We start from the raw sequence: 21,489 nt of genomic DNA, 5'->3' as shown, positions 1-21,489 counted from the left end.
AGAATATAAGTTTGTTTGAATGTATATAATAAAAACTGGTGTAAAATATATAATATTTTATAAAGTTTTATAATGAAAATGTATTTGAATTACATGTATTTAAATTTAATTAAAACTATATATATATAAATATATGTAAAACATGTAAAAGCCTACAAGGCGTTTAAATAAATAAGTAAACATCCCTAAACACAGACAGGGTGAACTCTCCCACGCCACGCCGCGGACCGAGAACAGACACGATTTTAGCTGTCGTTTATTCATGTTCCTTCTCCCGTCTCCCGTCACACGAAGAGTGAGCGTTGTCGATGTAACATCTGACCGCACCTCGACTGCAGCCAGCCGGCGCTGCGAGGCTCCACCGAGACGTCACCTTGTTGACACAACCCGGAGGAAGACGCCAACTGCCACCGCATACACAATCCTGATCACGTAACGGACTACGCGAGCTCCGGCGCGGCGCGGCGCGTCGCGGCGCGGTGAACGTATCATTCGGCGGCGGGAGCAGTGGCGGGTTGTCCGTGTCACGCGTCACGCCCGCACACGAGTACCCGGGTGTATCGGTAATTATTTTATTTCGTAATTCAAATTTAAGCAAATGATTATCCTTTGCTCGTTAGATATGAAAAAAATAATTACAAATAAGACAGAGTTCGATTGTTAAATAACCGCGTGTTAATGTGTGTTAGTGCTTGTCGGTGAACCGAGTTGACATTCAAATTTCAACAGAGATGGAGAACGTTTTAGAGAAGGGAATATGTAAGTCCCGGCATCTACAGGAGTTATGACCTGTCATTTGATGGTTTAAGTGGCCACTTTACACACTGTGTAACATTCACCATTCTGCCTATATTTTAACATCTAAGTTCCTTCAACTCTTCCATCCGTCTATGTTTGTAAAGTTAAAGAGCTGAAACCTTTATTGATGTGTGTGAGATTCATCTGATTTAATTATTTTACCCGCATACTAGGCAAGGCCTGAAAATATTTTTCAATTTTTATATTGTAGAACACGGATGTTCAAATACAGGCAGAATTACACAGTGTGTAAAGTTGCCACTTAAACCAGCCGATGACAGGTCATAAGTCCCGTAGATGCCTAGAATTCTACATTCCCTTCTCTGAAATGTTCTCCATGTCTGTTGTAATATGTTGTTATTAACAACTCTACTCAAACCTTGTCGATACAAATTTCGATGGTTCTAGTAGGCACGGCACACTCGAATGATTTATTGTTACGAACACATAAAGCGAGGGTTATGAAGTAATATTTGAATCGACTGTACTCGTATGCATATTTCAAAATGTATTTTTCTCCTTGCACATGACCTTTATATGTCTACCGGTTTCAAGGCGTACGCGAACGTGGCTATATACAATGTATGTATTATTTATTCATGTTTAATTAAATGTTCGATCACAAAATTAAAAATAATTTATTGTTTAATTTGTGCCATTACAATACCCGCCACTGCGCACCGGGGACGGGGGTAGGGCGGGTGGAGGCGCTGAGTACCCCTGCCGCCGGGAGCCGGGACACGTAGCTCGCTGCATTCACGGAGCTTCAGCGCTGAAGGCAATTGATTCTCCAAAGCACTGCCGATTGGAGTGACACCTCCCCCCGAGAGAGATATTTCTATACAGACAGTAAATATAATGGCTTTATTGCTTAATTTAATTCATAACGTTCTATTACTCTCCCCCCCCCCCTCCCAGCCTTCCGGTAATACTCCAGACAGGTAATTTAATTTAAATAAGTTTCCTCGAAACTTAAGTTTGGTTTAATGTCGGAACAAAAAGGAATTCGCTCCTCTAAAAGGCCTTTCTCAATCAGTAGTAACTAGAACAAATGTATCTATTTATATCACATTTCCTTAACGCCGTACTGTGCCAATCTTATGCATATGAATGTATGTACGTGTACCAGGGGCGTGCGGTGAGATTTTCGGTTAGGGAAGCAATATGCACGTACGTACCCAAAAAGTACATAAATACACACAAGTCCAGTATACCATGCACTATAACCCGTTGAAAATGACTACCAAAATTGAAATATTTTGGTAAATCATAAAAACCCAAATATTTATTTTATAAATAAAATATACATTAGTTTTATTTTATTTTTTATTTATGGAGTCACTAGTCCCAAATCCATGGGAATTATGTTGAGTTGTAACAATTACACACATTATTTTGATTTTTAAAATTAAAAAAAAAAAAAATTATTATTTTTTTAAATTTTTTTTTTTTATTATTTAAATTTCAATGATAAACCCTTACGGGTTACATACATTTAATAAAATATTTTCACATTTAAAGTTCACATTCTACTGTTAATAATAATATTTTTAACATCTTTTGTAAAGGTTGTCTGAGTCTTTTGTTTAGTTTTGTCTGGTAGTTTATTGTATAATTTCAGTCCATGGTTTATTAGTCTCGATTGTCCTTTTCTCGTTTTGAAAGATTGTGTACGATATTTTTCTGATATTCTCGTGTTGTGTTCATGTTTACTACAGTTTTTTTTCAAGTTTTAATTCTTCGTCTACAATTACATCAGTGGCTAATTTATGAATAAATTTTAAAGATTCTAGTTTAAAGAATTCAGTAACATTTCATTGTTTAGTTTGTTCAAAAAGTTCTTTAGTTGCTGTTAGATAGGGAAGGTCATATACTAACTTTAATATTTTATTTTGCTGTCTTTGTAGTCTGCTTATGTCATTTTGATTTCCTGTTCCCCATAGTAGTTGCATATAACATATTTTAGTTTTTACATAGGCTTGATACATTTTTTTTTCCTTTATTGGAACAAAGTTTTTGATTTTAAAAAATAGACTCTATAAAGTTGCCACTTTGCTAATTAAATTGTTGATATGAATTGTCCATGTCAATTGTCTGTCTATTGTTAGTCCTAAGTATTTAACATGTTCAATTTCAGTTAGTCGTTCATTATTTATGTAAGCTTCTACTTTGTGACATTTTTTTTAGATTCAAAATGGATAATATTGCATTTTTTTTCATGCCTTTTGATATGTGTTGAAAAACCGACAATAGGCGGATCGCGCGCCGGCGCATGTGACCACGCGCCTGCCAGCTCTGCCAGCTCTGCCAGCTCTGCCAGCCATAAATAGTCCCCTATACACGTTCGCCAATACGTATTTGCCGACGGATTGGCGAACGTATCGGCCGGCGCCTCGGCCTTACGAGTTTATTATGTAGACCAGAGCTGGCGGTTTCGAGCTCCGCCTGAGAGGTTCTCCGCTACAATTCGATTTATATTTTCCAGTATCTGCTACTTGAAAACGAAAACGTCGGTTTACCGTACCTTACCGAAAACAAAATGATGATCGCTGTAATTATTTGCGGGCTCATGAGAAACTAGTATTATTGATACGATGAGAAAATCAGAAAAATCTTCCACTTAGAGTTCTAATTTTTTTTTAAGTGGGGTGATAATAGCTTTCTTTATAGTTTTTGGAACTATCTAATTACCATATTATTTGTTATTATATAATTGTTATTATTATTTATAAAGCATAACTTATTAACGTATTCACGCTTTATGTAACAAATAAATCTGCCACGAAAATAAGAAACCTTAGGAGTCAATATTATTTATTTATTTATTATTATTTATTTAAATTAATGGTTCGATCCCCCAAAATGCCCAAATGACAATTCGCACATGTGAAGCGTTCAACAAGAATTTCAATAGTCTAGATATATTTAACACTCCATATAATAAGTACAAAAGAGAACTAATAGGTTTGATTCGGAATAAAAGAGAATAGACGTTTTGTCTCTTTTCTTGCTCGGCATCATTAAATCGAATGCAATTTTTCACTCCTACTTTCCTCCAATCATCCTTCACCAGTCCTTCTCAATTTCCTTCTTTTCCTCTCCACTATCTCCTTGTTTTGTCTTTATTTATTTCACGTTGATATATAGTTTTATCTATATTATTTAAACCGTCGTCGCTTTATTGCAGTATAATTTAGTGAATACATATAATTGGATGGCAGGCGCAACTATGTATACATTTTTCAATAGTTTTTATTCCTATTAATTTAACCTGGACATTTGTTTGTATTTGAAATAAATAAAATAACTCTTCACTCGAGACAATTTTGTATTTCTCATTGCTCCTGGCTCCAGGCGACTCTCGTTTTGTTGATTTCCAAATAATATACGCAATCTACACACACACTCGTAGAGATAATGTACTTTATCATATTGTGACTAAGCGATACTCACCTCCCTAACCATTATTACAATATTACGCTCGCCACAGAGAAATATTTCATCTCTAGTAGGAATATGGTGGAACTGACAACAGTCAAGACGGAATTACGCACGGTCCGCTTAGTATTCCATTTCACTTCTGATTCATCTAATATTATCACGAATAGTTTACTGAAGTCGATATTATGTATTATCTCTATCCTTACATATTATATTATGTTTATTTTCTCTTGTTTGAAAGCAAAAAAGGAGGGAAGGCTTATCTGGAGTTACTCCGTATGGATCCGTCGGGGAAAAGATTTTTTAAGACAGTCAACAATTAAAAAACAAATAAATTCATATGACCTTTTTATTATTACTGTCGTATTTAATTTTTTTAAGTGGAATTATAATGTGGAATTATAATGGCTTTTCACGAGTACCTTTTTTTTAATACATTTTTTTGCATTGTATTGACTTATAAATTGAAAACTATTATTAGCCCACAATTTTGGTTTATTTATAAATAAAATATATTTTTGTTACAATGGCTGTTGTTTTCTTTTAATAATTACTTAAATAAAAAAAAATTTCGTAATATGTATCGTTGGGGCCATAGGTTCGGTGAACACGATGATTGTTCCTGTCGAGAAAGATAAATTAAATCGATTCATTGACTGCATATTTAATTGAATTCGAATTAAATGTGTTCTTGTGTATTCTTCGCCCAGAGATGGCGGGATCACTTTTAGTTCGGTCGATAATGGAAGCACGTTCGCGGCCGATGAACATTCGGCGTGTTGAAACTGTTTAAAAAACGCGGCAGATTTTTTTTTCGCTCATTCAGACTTGCGTGTTTCCGAGTCAGCTTTCTTCTTGAAGGTCCATCGCGTGGCCTGGCGCTCATCAAATGATGTAAATCACCCCAGTGAAGTGCCTACCGAAAGATCATCGGGGACGCCTCAGGACATTCTGAGGTCAGTTTTCTGTATCTTTTTTTGACGGGAAATGATTGTCGTTTGTACGAAGCTGCTGGCCCGTGAACATTAAACGCATCGCATTAATGAAGTATAATAAGATTAAAAAGTTACTATTTACACTTAACGGAGCTTATTATACATGCACGGGTATGTATATATTTTTAAAATTTTTAGTTTTAAAGAAAATATTTATTTATTAGAAACGTTTTTTTTATTTTTTATAAAAGAATAACCCGATAAGTCTCCATTCAGAGGCTCGTCAGCAGGTGGGATAGATGGGATATGGAAGGAGGTAATGAAAAATACACCACAACACTCAGACCGATTGAGAAAAAAAAAATTCTTTGATTTTTTCTTGCAACTGGCGGGAATCTAACCCGCGATTCCAGTCTAAAAGTTAGCCGTCCAACCAACTGCGCCACATTAGAATTTTCATTGTGTAATTTTTTCTAACCAAATAAATAAATACAAATAAGAATATGGAACCCCATTATTATTATAACAAATAGAAACTCGGAGAGGCCAATAACATAAAGACAGACGTATTATAGAAGAAGTGTGTAACATGAAAATACGCTAGAATGAACAATTCAATTGTATTCAATTAATTATTCAGTAGGAAAAAAGTAGTAAAAAGTACTCAAATAAATTTTCTCATAAAACTGGGATGAATGGGAAGCTTTTGTCAAGAATCGAGGAGATAAGAGCACCACCCTTCCCACCTGCCATAGAGCGCAGAGTGGAGTGGAGTGGAGACCCGCTCCGCGCGGGCGCCTACTCGCGCGGCGCGTGGCGCGTGGCGCCCCACCTCGAGCCATTGTGCGGCGAGGAGTGATCCGTCGCCTGAACACTGAATACACCGCTAGACTAGATAGCGCCCTTCACCAGCCCGCAATCAGCCGCTCTGTCAGGCTCTCCTATTGCTCTCTGTCATTTATCCTTTATTGTGCAGACTAGTAGTTTTCATGTGCAGACGCATCTTCATCTCTCGAAACCGTTGCAAATTGGTTGCGTCGTACTTTTAAAGGTTTAAAAAAATAATTTTAAAAAAATATTTGCGCTCATAGGATTTACTCGTGTAGTTTAATTTTTGGGATCTTTTCAACGAGTCGTAAATAACCCACTTTTTCATAATGGGAATAAAGTTGGGGCAGATTGGGGTTCGAATTTAGGACCTCCGTTCCGCGAGACCGCAACTCGGTATGTTAAGAATTATTAACAATTAATTAACAGAAGTTGGGAATTCTTTCATTTCCTGTTTTTTTTTATATTTTTTTTTTCTTAAGCGTTGATTTATTTTCATTCGATTTTTAGTTCTTTTGTTTTTATTAGAATGAAGTAATAAGAGAACGGACGCAGCAAACTCCGGTGATAACTGTCGTCAAGCGGAGGCGATACGGTTGGCTAGGCCGTATACTGCGGATGCCTCCCGAGAGCCTTAACCGCGCTTGCCTACTTCGCGAGGCATCAGGTTCTCTACGTCCTGGACGTCCACTGCTCACTGTTCGTCGGCAGTTTATGTCAGAACCTGACTTGAGAGGACGCATAGGAGTCTGCAACCGATAGAAATACATGGAGGCTCTTTGTGGATAGCCTACGCTCCAACAAGGGAGCGGACATGGGATGATGATGATTATGGCTCGTTATTTTTATAATGTTGTTATGGGCTAAATAATTATTTTTTTTAAGTGGATTTAAAAAAAAAGTTGTACGTACTGTCCAAGAACTGGGAAGGTGACCCTCGCCCTCGTTAGGCAGCTTAGGTGACTTTCCGCAAAAACCACAAAATATAGGTACGTGGGTAGTATGGAGGTATGGGTAAACAGTTTACCAGAAGATGACTCCTGCAATGGTAGCCGAACGTCAGAACTAACTCAGCTTACACGGGATTACTAAAAAATATACATATTGATAACAGTAACCGTAAAAAACCTACGCACAATGAAGGTATTCTATTTATACATTAACCTAGTGTGTATTATAACAAAAAATGTGAATTGCTGTAAAAAAAAAAATGTAGAAATTCATGTTTTCATAAATTCGTTCATTAAAAAATGAATAGTGATAAATAATGTAAAAGATTAAGGACAGTCGTAGGCAGTATGTTTAGAATAAAATATTTTGTACCAATAAAAACATTTAGACTTATTTATCAATTATTAACGGAATCAACTATTAGGTATGGTATTACCAGTTGGGGCCTTTCTTGTAAAACCAACATTAAAAAATTCAATATTTACAAAACTTGGCTCTTAAATTAATTAACAGATTAGCTAGAATTAATTAAGAAGATGTACCTACCCGAACTTTTTAAAAAGCGAGGGTGCCTGTCCGTAAATGCTATTGTATGGCTTAAATTTGTTACTAGATATCGATTTCATAGTAACTACCAGCAAAGGTGTAAAAATACACATAATTTATATTTATTTAACTTTTTGTACATAATGTTATTTGTACATTGGCGGGCTTATTGCCAAATGGCAATTTCTTCCAACCAACCAATAAAATAAAAAAAATACATAATACAAGACTAGCACAAAATGAAGACTTGTCAGTACCGAAGTTTGTAAACGAGTATGGCCAAAGAACACTTCATTATATAATTGCTAAAACTTTCAAAAAAATAATTAAATGGTTTATATGTAACGAGGCTTTATATTGATTATAATTTTATGTTAACGGTCATCTATTTAATTTTTTGTACATAAATTTTGTGTAAAAAATACGTAATTTATATTATTTCTCTTACGTTTTTCTTTGTAAAGGATAAATAAGAAACCCGCTGACAAGTCGGTTTCGCGGTTTAGTGGGTTTCCTTATTTTTACTTTTATATTTTTCTGTTCGTGTTTACCTTCTTAAATAAAAATAAATACAAAAAAATACAAAAAATTGCCGTATGTGACACAAGGATATAGTCCCTTTAAATTGAAAATTTAGGAGGCAGTTTCCTTGCATAACGAGACAGTTATTACGGAGATAAATTTATATTCAAAAAAATTAAGAGGATGCATTTCGACTCAAAATAATTGTAGTTTTTCTCCGGTGGAGGGTTTTTTTCTTCTTCTTCTTTTACAGTTTAAACTGTAAGAAGAAAATAGAATGAAAATTGCCGTGATACGTTTTCAGCGCTTTTACAACCCCGCGTGGTGGCGGGTTGGGTTGCCGCGGGAGTGGGGAGGGGGGAGGGGGCGCATCGCATCGCTCGGATAAATCAGCGCGGCACTTGCCGAGAGTGTGTCTATTGCCGGGCGGTGAGGGGGGGGAGTCCCCTCTGCCCTGTTAACTTTTGGTGAATAATTTGTGTATAATTAATCAATCTGATTGATTTAGGGCATCTAAATGCGAAAACATTTAATGATGTCTGAACTTATTCGGATACAGCCGGCTTAATCAAAATATGTATGCAAGAAAAGCGATTTGCTTATGAATGGTGATAAATCGAAAGTGATGGTTTTTGAAAGGGATGAAAATATAACTAAATGTTAGATCAGTGTGAACGGAGATATTCTGAATCAGGTAGAAGAATTAGCGTATCTGGGAAGTGTGTTTACTAGGGATGGAAAGACGAGATATTGAAAGGAGGGTAAGTGTCGAGAACAGGGTAAACGGTGCACTGAAATCTACTTTGGCATACAAATGTTTATCGCGGGCGGCCAAACTAGCAGTTCACGATGGAGTTCTTTACTTCATTGTCGAATGAAAACGGTGCTGTTACCTAGCTCCTATAAGTTTGAAATATATCATAATTGGAAAGCAGGAACTAGAATCCCAATCGTCTAGGCGCTCTGTAGCTGCAAGGCGTGCAGGGATATTATTATATATGGCCCTTAAGGTGATTTCACAAAAATGGCGCTATATACATTATCCAAATTTAAATATTTATTTATTTTTGCACCGCAACAGGCCAGGAGGCCCAATTACAGTGGTGAATTACATAAAAGATTTGCAAAAATAAAGAATGGTGTTAAAAACTATGTTGTCGTCATTATTATCATTGCCTTTATAGGTATTTCAAGTTTCAGAATAAAATGCACCGGAATCTTGTTTTACGCGGTTTCGAAATAACGCGGTCAAAAAATGGAATTCAAACAATTTTGAACATTAATTGAACAATGCGTAATATTCACAGAATAATTATACTATTCGTTATTACAACGCTCTACGTCGCTCCTTTACTTACTCGGCGGGTAATATAATATAATATATGATAGTGACAGTGTTTGTTCAGCTCAGACGCAATCTTTAAGATTTTGTACACTGATAAGATAAGAGAAATGTGAGCATAATGGAGTGGACTGTAAAGAAATTCGGCCTTGTGGTGTAGTGGTCGACGCGTTTACCCACCACGCAATAGGTCTCGGGTACGATTCTCGACATTGTTGAAATGAAACATTATTTAAAAAGGCCTAAAAACACTTGAATATTTTCATAGTCCGTGGACTGGCTTCTGAAGCGTAAGACTGACCATTGGTGTACTAATGCAGTGCTTTATGCACTATAAGCCAAAACAAGGAAAGAATGTAAAATACTTACTAAAATTTGTTATAAATCTTATATTAAGAACATCGAAAACTCAGCTTTGCAATCTAATAATCTTTGGAATTACATTAAAAAAATAAACAATGTACATGTCCATTTTCCCACGAATATGCATTTTAACGGTAAAATAGCGAGTTCGACAGAAGAGAGTGTAAACCTTTTTGCAAGTTTTTTAAAGGAAGTTTATGATGAACCTCTTCCAGACCGCAAAGTTCCTACCTATAATTTTGACAAGACCATTGCATTATCTAACTGTAAATTTACTACCATATTTTACAGAAAGGCCTTTCTTTCGTTGGATATCAATAAATCAGCTGGTCTTGATAAAGTCCCTCCTATTTTTCTTAAACATTGTGCCTCAGAACTGGCTGAACCTATAACTTTGTTATTTAACAAATTATTATCTCTAAGTCACTATCCTTCTAAGTGGAAGTCCTGCTTTGTCACGCCTATTTTCAAAAAGGGCGATGATACCAATGTAAAAAACTACCGTCCTATTTGCTTTCAGTATTTCGTTCCCAAATTGTTTAAGTCACGTATTCTCGATCGAATTCAACCGCAAATCTTAGAAATAATTGATTGTAAATAGCATGGCTTCGTTAAAGGAAGATCAACTGCCACAAACTTAATGCTTTATCAGAATTTTATTGGTGAAGCTCTTACCAAGAATCACCAGGTTGACAGTATATAATACTGACTTTAGCAAGGCGTTTGATAAGGTGATGCTTAGTAATTATTTGGTTTGGGATTCCGTGGAACGTTTTTCAAATGGTTTCGGGCCTACCTGTCACATAGATTGTTGTATGTTAAAATTAAAAATTATTTTTCTTATTGCTTCTGTGCAACCAGCGGTCTTCCGCAAAACAGTCATCTGGGTCCTATATTGTTTTTGATTTTCGTAAACGACATAACATCATGTTTCCGAGATGCTGAAGTTTTGCTGTTTGCTGATGATATTAAAATTTATAGAGAGGTAACAAACATAGGTCATTGCGAAAATCTGCAATCTAACTTAAAGTGTTTGAATGTATGTTGTGAAAAGAACAATTTATTCCTTAATGTTGACGAATGCAATGTTTTGACTTTTTGCCGAAATAAGAACCCAATTGCTTTCAACTACTCTATAAATTCTATAAATTTAGAACGAGTGACCGAAATGACTGATCTTGGTATTATATTTGGTGAGCAATTAAACTTCATAAAACATATACAGAGCATAACTAATGAAAGCATGACAACTCTCGAATTTCTGTTGCGAACGATTAGAGACTTTGACTCAGTCTATGTAATGAAAATTTTATATGTTGCTTTAGTACGTAGCCAACTTGAATACAACTCGATTATATGGTCACCATATATTATTATAAAGTGCATATAAATAATATCGAAAGAATTCAACATAAATTTTTACGTTTCGTTAATTTTAAATTAGGAATTCCAGTTGAACATATTAATCAAATATATTTAAATAAATATTTAAATTTACACACATCAGGAACTAGAAGAAAATAAAATGATTTGTTATTTTTATTTAAAATATTAAATTCAATATTTGACTGTTCCGAACTGTTAAAACTAATAAACTTGCGATTGCCCGGCCGGATTACTCGATTTAATAAACTCTTCTATATAAATGTATCTACAACTAACTACAGTGCACACTCGCCTTTGAGGATAATTCATGTGTTTGCAAACGAATATGCAAATGATATAGATATATTTAATACAAAACTCTTGAATTTTAAAAGGCCGTGTATCAATTTATTATCTCCAAATTTAAATACTTAAATAATACTAAGTTGTTTTATACTGTATACCTTTTATTTATATCTGTATTCTTAATTATTATTTTTCTGCATTCATTTAATTTAAATATTCTTTTAATATAACCGATAGGAAAAGATGAACTTCTGTTCTCTCTACTGGAATATATGTATGTATGTACTATATATGAAAGATTAGTTTTATATATTTTTCTTTTCTTTTTCTTATTACTTCATTTTAAATTTTGTGCTACTTTTGTGTAAAATATGTCTGTTCTTTATATATAAATATATGTAAAACATGTAAAAGCCTACAACACGTTTAAATAAACAAATAAGGTGCGAAAGCGGAACTGAAATGATTCGCCGTAATGATGTATAAAATTTGTATTCATTTTTAAATACATTCGTTTGTTTTATGAAGAACTTCCATTTGACTATTGATCATAATGTTTACTGTACTGTTTGATAAAATGCGTATTAGAAGCAGTTTCTGGAACGTCCATTTTCACTTTGTCCGAAACTAGGCAGATGGGGATAAATGATGCGTGACAAAACTTATCGGGTTACTTGACAAAATGTGACTCGCTCACAGGACGGTAGGACAGCAACAATTTAAATTAGGAAGGATGTAGCTTTGTATTAGTTGCAAGTTTAAATAATTTAAATTTAAAACTTAAAAGATACTGATTTATTATAGAAATAAAAGACGAGTGAAACTTTAATCCACAAATTTGGAATATCCAGTGACCGGTTTCATCGCTTTCGCGACATCTTCAAAATTGGTATCTTAATTAAGGAATTCAATGTATTTATAGAAAGCAGAGTATGAAAGTAAATTTTTAAAATTATTTTTGTCTTAAGTGTAATTCAATTAAATTAATTTCAATATTATTTTGAATCCTCTATTTTTACTTCTGTTTTGTATGAATACATTGAACTCCTTAATAAAGATACCAGTCTCGAAGATGTCGCGAAAGCGATAAAACCAGTCACTGGATATTCCTAATTTGGGGATTAAAGTATCACTTGTCTTTTTTTTCTATAAAAAATTACAATGAACTTCCATCAAGAATTTTCCCTTACAAACTTAAAAGTTTTATAAGATACTGATTAATCCTTGTAACGATTCTTTAAAGTATTTTGCTGACATGTTCTTTCTCCTTAATTGGTTTTTTTTCTTCCTTCATACTTTCTACCTAAACATGATAATCTTGGCCAAAAACAAGTAACATAAGAACCACACGAATAACAATATAGATACAAACAATAATATAAGTACAAGAATAACATAAAATAATAAATGAACTAATGAACATATTACTAAAAAAATTCCAACAAAAATTAAAATAGGTAATAACAAAAAGCCCACCAAAAACCCGATGGCGCCTATTTAACAGAAATAAATAATTAAGGCTTTCTACCGAAACAAGGTATCATCGGCCAAAACTAAGTGGATAGAAATTATCATAAACATAAAAACAACACAAACATGGATTAGTAAATTACAATAAACATAAAAACAACACAAACATGGATTAGTAAATTAAAATAAACATAAAAACAACACAAATAGAAAGGAATAACAATATGAACACAAGCAATAGACAACAAAAATATGTGACAACAAGAATAATACAAAACGATAAATTTAAGAAAATAATGTAAGCTACAGTAAACAGTAAACAATTTAATTTTTAAAATTTCGAATTGATTTTATACGAGGAAACCTATCTAGTATTGTTCGTTTTTAAGTACAGTTATTTTATTAAGCGAAACTGTATGCGACGTAAACCCCGTATAGAAAGAGGTTCCAGTGTACAAAAATTAAAACAGTTACTCTTAGTGTGATAGAAATCCTCGGTGTTCTCTGTAAGATAGTCTTCGTCGAGTGTCGGCGGAGTGGAGAGGGCGCTGCGCCCTCCCCTGCAGCGCGCGAGGGCGCTGCGCCCTCCGCCCTCCGCCGTATGGAAGGGAACAATGGGCCGAGTGCTTCCTTCCCCCCCGCTCCTCGCCTTTACTACCCCTCCACACTGCAGAGAGGAAACAATTTGGATCTCGACCAGCGGAAGTCCTCAGCTCCCCGCCTCCCCGCCTCCCCGCCTCCCCGCCGCCCTCCCACGTGGTACTACATCGCTACTCCAGATAGAGACACATATTCCGCTTCGAACTGGAACCTTTCTGTCGACGTCGCTGAATGTTATTCGGATGAATTCTCACTGACCCTCATTTTCAACAGTCTAAATATTGAACGATTCCGAAGAATATTTTTGCGAGACTTTTAATTATAATAATAAATAAACTTGATTAACCATAATATACTCGTATGTGATATAACAATGTGATAAATGCAATTCTTTAATAAAACAAAGCCGTGCGCGGTTCAATGGGGGGCTTATTGCATGAGCATTTCTTTATAGTCTGACCAAAATAAATAATAAAAATAATTATTAAGGTAAATAATTCGTAAAAAGTGAAGAAAATACAAACAGTAAAAAACATTGCATTCGTTATGGTGTCTATTGCTTACAGTATTTACATTTAATACATTTAAGTTAATTCAATTGCATCTTCCAAATATTCATTTACAATATAGAAACATTTAATTATTATAAAACACAAAAATGTTAAAAAACACTCTTGAAAATTTGAAAGAAATGTGCGCCGAACATTAATAATCAAGTTGTTCGAATGAACACGTCGATGAACACTAAATACCATAAAAGCTTTTTTAAATACCGTAACTTTGTCGAGTTGCGTGGCACTATAGATAATGGGACCTCGGTTAGTGCGCAAGCAGAGGGCGCAATGCGAGTGGACGGCCTGCACTAGTCGCATACGAATTAGCGCCATTCGCCAGCAGAGCTAGGCGAGATGAAGTGAAGATGGAGTGATGATGGAGGATGGATGATGGATGATGGAGGATGGAGGGTCCACCCTCCAGGGTGACGGAGACGCAGTCGGAGTGTTCTGTGACAGTTTCCCGCTTCCGCAGAGTATTGTTATTAATAACATTAACAAAAGAAATCTGAGATAGTATTTTACTTCGTCGGTAAAATATAATACACACCATAGCCAACTATTCCTTTTATTTTCTCCGGCAGAAAAGATTCTCTTTTCTATTTCCTTTGAAAGCTTTCGTCCACCCCCTCCCGTCCCCCTCGCTAACCCCGCGGTGTCGCAGGGTCTGGTGACGAAAATGGGTTTCTTCAGAATTTTCTAAGCCTATTAAAGGGCATATAGCGTAGTATAATACAAAGAGTTTCCCGGAAGAGCCGAGTACGGGCGTCGGCGTCGCGGCGCGGCACACATGAGGCGGGGGGGGCGAGGGTAGCGGACCGCGAGGGAGCGTCCCCGGAAGGCTGTATGTGTCGAATTCTGTCCCGAACTCTATTCAATATCATTTTAGTCTAATCAAAGGAGAAATGGCTTTCCTTTTGAATTAACTTGGGCGAAAGTAAATTGAATTGATGACAGATTTCAACAAAGACTGAGAAATGGAATTATTTAATAGGAAGGAATAAAAAACTAATAATTAGGTTTCTTAATGAGAATGGCGTTTGGATGTTTTATCTTAATGTAACTTCCAGAGGTAGTGGGCACACAGTGTACTCTAGATAAGGGATCGTACATTTCTCATCGAAACATTTTATTCAAATAAAATCAAAACAAAAATCCTAAAAGTAAAAAACAACAAACAAACAAACAACCAATTTAAATTATGAAAACGCGAATATTTATATTTTGAATATTTTTTCAAAAAATATATCACAACAGAGATGGAGAACTTTTCATAAAAAGGAATATAGAAGTCAAAGAAATATTAATAAGAAAATAGCAATAATTATTGTTTTTAATTAGTTTTTAAATTTATTTATAGAACCTTCTTGTGAACAGTGCATGTTTGTCCTAATCAGTGTGTAATGTGCTTATTGAAATGCATGTCGCGTTGGTTTTATATTTTTGTGCTAGTGAGGTCGTTCGAAGTAGTTCTTTTAAAAAATAAAATAAATAAAAAATATTATACATTTTCAAGAAACTTTGCCGTACAAAGCTGTAATTTATATGAAGCGTAAGAAAACATTTTTTATACCCAATTTCCCGTACGGTTGTCCTTCCTCAGTAGCTTTAAATTAAAATGTGGAAAAAACTGTTTCGTCATAAGATACTTAGTTTCTATCGTAATTATTGAGAAAACATCTAGGCTGTAGGTTCTCCCGGAGTTTAAAGGTTCAGTTGGTGCCTACATACGCAAAATCCAATTACGAAAATAGTGTAATTTTTCATGAACATTTTCAATCTTTCAGTTTTTTCAAGAGGAATTTTTATTTAATGTCATTTGTTTCCAGAATATCGTTCCTTATCATTGTTTTAATTCCTATTTAAAATTATTAGGGACTTGACAATCAAAGATGTACTTTTATTTATTATTTCATTAATATAAAACATTTAAGAAACATTTCGTTACAGTTTCAATATTTAATGAACAAATGAAATATGTTAATGTTAACAGCTCCCCAGGGAATTGAATCCAGTCCTTGTCTACAGAAATTTGGACAAACTCAAAAAATTCAAGTCCCTGGGGAGCTGTTTACATTAAAATATTAAAACAGACATGAAAAACCTTCTCTAAAATGTTATTCATCTCTGTTGAAATATGTTAATATTATCAGCTCCTAAGGGAGCTTAATCCGGTCTTTGTCTGCAAAAATTTGGACTAATTCAAAATATTGTTAAATCCACCGGGTCCATGAAGAAGTATAGAAATTGAACAAATAAAAATTTCAGGCGTTGCCTAGTCTAGTATGTAGGTTAATGATTCAATTAGATAAATCTCACTCGCATAAATAAAGGTTTCAGCTTTTAACTTCACAACCGTCAAGAGATGAAAGAATTGAAGTAATATAGATGTTCAAATATGGGCAGAATGGTGAATGTTACACAGTGCGTAAAGTGGTCACTTAAACCAGCCAATGACATATCATAAGCCCTGTAGATGCCTAGACTTATATTGCCTTCTTTAAAATGTTCTTCACCTCTGTTGTAATATGTAAAAATTAAATATGATGTGCATTTTTTTTACTACTGTTCCTTTTAACAAAGAGACAAGCTCTTGTGCTCGGAGAGACTTACACTGAATGTACGTATATTTGAATTGTGCTTTGTATATTATCTAGTCTAAAAAAAATTATGTATTATTTGCGATTTCGCTGACCACGAGACGGATAAGATCCGGGAAAGGCTCCAATGATCCAAAATCGTTAGTTAAATATTTTTTATATCGTAAACAAGTTCGTAAACACGATATCTGATTATCTTGTTTAATTTCTAATAGGGTTCTCTTTGGCTAATCAATCCACCCAAATAACGTCATAACCTTAAATACTATTTTTCGGAATTCGGAAATTTCAAATATAAATTTCAATAATAACTCGTTTCAAATATATTGATAATGCATTTATTTGGATTGTTGTACAATTAAATTTTGAACACCTAGCGCCTTAACTAATAAACAATAGATAAACATTGTTATAAAATCCAGACGCTTTCCGATGACACTCTATCTACCTATATGGATGTTTGTTTTTAACAAAAATCATCGTTATCCCACGAAACTATGATATATATCTTTTAGCAACTCATTAAACACCTTAAGTCCTTTATAATACATATTGTTACGAGTAGCCTAGATGCCCTAGATTCTTGTTTTGGGGAGTCTGAAACCTTCGCCTCCCCTCGTAGGATAGCGATGAATTTCGTTATTACGCTGAACATCACAAAACATGTATTCCTGCAATAATTTATTTTTAAATTTAAATATTAACACTTAATTATTTTTAATGACTTTTTGTTTTACCGAAAGCATGTTCAGTACCGTCAACATAATATGTTGAAATTTTGTTTATCCAACACATCTCAATATTGTCCTCATTCCCCTATTCTGAGCTTCTGAGCTTTCTGCATGACATTATATTGATTTTCAGTGTTCAGAAAGAGAACACTAGAACAATAATGGAAATGCGGCAAAACAATTGCTTTTAAGTTAGACGACTCGTACTAAAACACAGTTTTTTTAAATTCTATGATGACAATATATAATTATAACCAAACCTCGTGGCAGTTTTCTTCTTGGATTTCTTCGGTTGATATTTTTGAAATTAAATAATGTAAAATTCTAGTCTCATCAATTTTTTTATTGTAACGTATCATTTATTTCTCTCATCAATCGTGATAATTTATTCAGAAAATGTAACGGTTGATTAATACAGATATCGCGTTATTATAAGTTTAATGAAGCGGACTTAATTGTATTGTAACAAAGTATACTCCACATTTAGGGCTATTGTAAGTTTAAATAGGTAGACGTATCGTATGTGAATTGTATACAAATACATTTTGCTAACACCATTCGAGCGTTAGTAATTTCAACTTCCACACTGTTCTCCTGGTCCTCAAATATGAACGCTATCTCCATCTGTTTATATCGAGACGGTATACTTAACTTCTGTACTATCTGTATCTTATCTCGGTATGTTCTACCTACTTGTCATATCGACATCATATGATCGCAACAAGTCAATGAATGACGGCAAAAAAATAGTCCGCGTTCCTTACGTCATTGTCATTTAAAATAGTTCTCTAAATATCTTCTGTAATGAGAAGTGCCCATTTCAAAGCGATTATAAACTCCAATAAATCCAAATTCAAGCAAAAAATGCTCGCTTGAACATGAATTTTGTAAGACTTTTGAAAATTACCTAGACGGTACGCTTAATGATCGTCTGTGTGTATCAACCGATTAAATACAAAGCCGGCTCCTTTGACGTCTCGATACATACACTCGAAAAGATAGTTAAACGGATGGAAAAAATATAATAACCAAATTGACTTTTTACAGTGGTAACTTTCTAACGCCTAGACACTCTAATATGTTAATAAGGCAAAACCTAGCGACATTATTTTTTCCATCTAGGCGTTCGTTTTATTAAACTGACAGTCATGTCGGAATTTAATTCAACTTCAAAATTAACTTATTCCTTTCTCATCTTTTAGTAGGCCTTTAAGAAAAAAAGTGCAAATCTCAAAACGATAAAAAATTCAAATGAATCGTAATTAAAGAAAAAATTACCCGATGGAACAAAATTTTTATCACCTTTGATGCGTAGATAAACGTATCGAGAGGTTCTAGACCCGTCGGTATAAACCGACGTATTTACATCAAAACTTCATGATGGGGGGATCGGTAGTATATATTTGTAGTCGGTTGGGAGAATTTTATCTTTGACTATGACGTTCATACTGAAGCTATGTCATTTTAAAGCGTAGATATGTGTACCATGACGTACGCTTCCCCTTGATTCATATCGATGTACCTACCCAAAATTTAAAGGTGGGAAGTCGGTAGTATATCTTTGTAATCGCTAGAGAGAATTTATCTTCAACTATACCGTCAAAGTAAAGGTATGATGTCTTTACCTTCCGATCATAATCGAGTCCCTGGTTGAATCTGCGAGAGATCCCGTGAATGGGGAATACACTTTTTATAGAATTATATTCTCCGATGATTGAGTTGGCTGGTGGCTGCATCTCGAGAGGGAGGCGCGAGAGACTCGATAAGTCAACTTTGATTTTTAAAATTCAATTCGAATCGGAGCATTCATGAAATGACTTATCGTGGATTCTCCCACTCCCAGTTCAATATTTTATTTTCTCTTTCTTATGTTACACAAAACTATTATACCTATCTATGTGTCTATTTATTATAGGAGCAAAAATTCATAAACATTTCTTGTATACCCGGCCATGTCTTTGTGGGATTTATCTGTTTATAATAATATAATAAATGTAATATGTATTTCATTGCCATGTAATTATCCTTTATTTTTTTGAAAACTTTGTTTTACTTCTTTTGTATATTATTTTAAAAAAAGCATCACAGTATATCCATATGTCTGCAAACAGGCAGGATTTCCCCCCTAGGGAGTTATTTAGATCGAAATTTATCAGTTTTTTCACTTCACAAAACTCAACAGATGTAAGAGTTGAGGAAATGTGATTGCTTGAACATTGGCAGAATGGTAAATGTTACACAGTGTTTGTAAAGTGGCTAAAGCCAATGACAGGTCAGAAGCCATGTAAATGCCTAGACTTCCATATCCCCTTCTCGAAAATGTTTTCCCTCTCTGTTGCAACAAATTTAGATCTATACTTAGCCTACTGGCAGATTCCTAAAAGTCATCATCTGCTAAAATGTGTTCAGCGTTTTTCGTGCAGGCCACAGATTCTCAGAAACGAAATTACAGGTAGGCACATTGGCGATTGGTTATCTAGCTTTCATATATCAACTTTGAAATACCTTAATTTTGTAAATGGGGTCTAGAATTCCAATAGTCAATGCGCTTAGTAGCTGCAAGACGTCCTGTAATCTAGCTCCTATCTGTTATAATTTTTGATTGATCTTAATTGAAAACGAGGAACTAGAATCCCAACCGTCCATGCGCTCTGTAGCTGCAAGACGTACTGGGATATTTATTAATTGTACAGCGCCTTTGAGGTTATTTTCACAAAAATGGCGCTGTATAAATTATCCAACTATATATATATATTGTAACGTTGTAAAAAACAAGTCCAACGTAGCCCGTTTTGAAAGCATTTTAGTACTGGATTATATTCTAAATTGCCTGATTTAGCGCCATCTGACGGCCGCGGTAGTAACTCATCCATACGATATCCGTGCATTAGAAGTAGATTCCTTTCCATTTGAAAACTCGAGACGAAGAGTCCAGTTATCGCGCAAAGACTCAAAGAGAGGCGATCGCACATTTCAAAAATGTAGTCCTTCAAGAAAGGGAACGTTCAACGTAACGTAAGCCTATTTGTTTTAAATTTATTACCAAAATTCTTGTATAGAGAGATATCATATTCTAATGAGATTGTATTTTATACAGGTTCCCTTTTTCTCTACCTTTTTTTACCTTTTTCTATCTTTTTCAATTTTTTCACCTTATTCTATTTTATTTACTCCATCTTTAATCTACCTTGTCCGATGATAAAGATTTTACAATGTAGTATATTTACTCCATGATTTGAATGGATCACTAATTATTACGAAGTTTATTCGTAAATACCAAGAAAAGTCGATGTCAGCATTTTAAAGTTTTCTTCAAGATCATGAGACACAAATTTACAAATGCAAAGAAGCAGACGATCAATATTATGTATCTTTTTTGGGTGATACCGTGTATGTTGGATTTGATCCGACGTTTCGGCTACCATTGCAGGAGCCATCTTCAGGGAAAACTGTGTGTTTTATAAAGAAATGTATGTGTTTATGTACTAGTAATTTGTACCGTGTCACAGTCAGCAGTAGGCACATTTCTAGTTTTGTAGGAAAGAATAATTATGTTTATGTACTAGTAATTTGTACTGTATTGCAGCCGGCAGTAGGCACATATCTATTCGTTTTTGTCATATGTAGTGCTGGGAACCATGTTGAATTTAATTTAAGCCCGTCGTCATTGTTTATATTATCTGGATGTCTGTGTATTTCAATTGCCTCTTTTATTATTCGTGCACTATAATTACTAGGTTTATGTAGAATTTTTGGTTCAAAGGCGAAAAAATGTCCTGTGTCTATAAAGTGTTCCGCTATTGCGGATTTGTCTGGTTTACACGCTCTTTTGTGTTCGTCAATTCTCTTCTTTGCTGTGCGCCCTGTTTGTCCAATATACACTTTATCACATCCTTGGCAATTAGTTTGTACACGGCTTCAGTTTCTAGAGGATTTTTATCTTTTGGGTTTACTAAATGGTCTTTTATTTTTCCCACAGTCCCAAACGTTGTTGCAATATTTTGTTTCTTCAGCACTTTGGCTATCCTGTCAGTTACATTCTGTACATATGGCAGGTATGCAGTCCCTCTGGTAATATCTTCTTCCTTGTTCTTCTTTGTCCCTTGCGATTCAATAATGTTGTCAATTTGTTTCTTC

General features: G+C 34.6%; 1 long non-coding RNA gene across 1 annotated transcript in view; it reads left to right on the top strand.

Annotated features, from left to right (window-relative positions):
- Window positions 1–1,533: 1,533 nt before the first annotated feature.
- LOC148277876 (uncharacterized) overlaps window positions 1,534–21,489 on the top strand; it is a 34,060-nt gene continuing 14,104 nt past the window's right edge. The window contains exon 1 of the long non-coding RNA XR_015823344.1: window positions 1,534–1,647. This is a non-coding gene — a long non-coding RNA (uncharacterized LOC148277876). The remainder of the gene's footprint in view (window positions 1,648–21,489) is intronic.

Source organism: Micrasema longulum, unplaced genomic scaffold, assembly GCF_059751315.1.
Source record: "Micrasema longulum isolate JH-2025_06_02 unplaced genomic scaffold, ASM5975131v1 h1tg000963l, whole genome shotgun sequence".
In the NCBI taxonomy this organism is placed as follows: Eukaryota; Metazoa; Arthropoda; class Insecta; order Trichoptera; family Brachycentridae; genus Micrasema; species Micrasema longulum.
The sequence above is the reverse complement of the archived record's forward strand: the minus strand, read 5'-3'. Positions and strand labels throughout refer to the sequence as shown.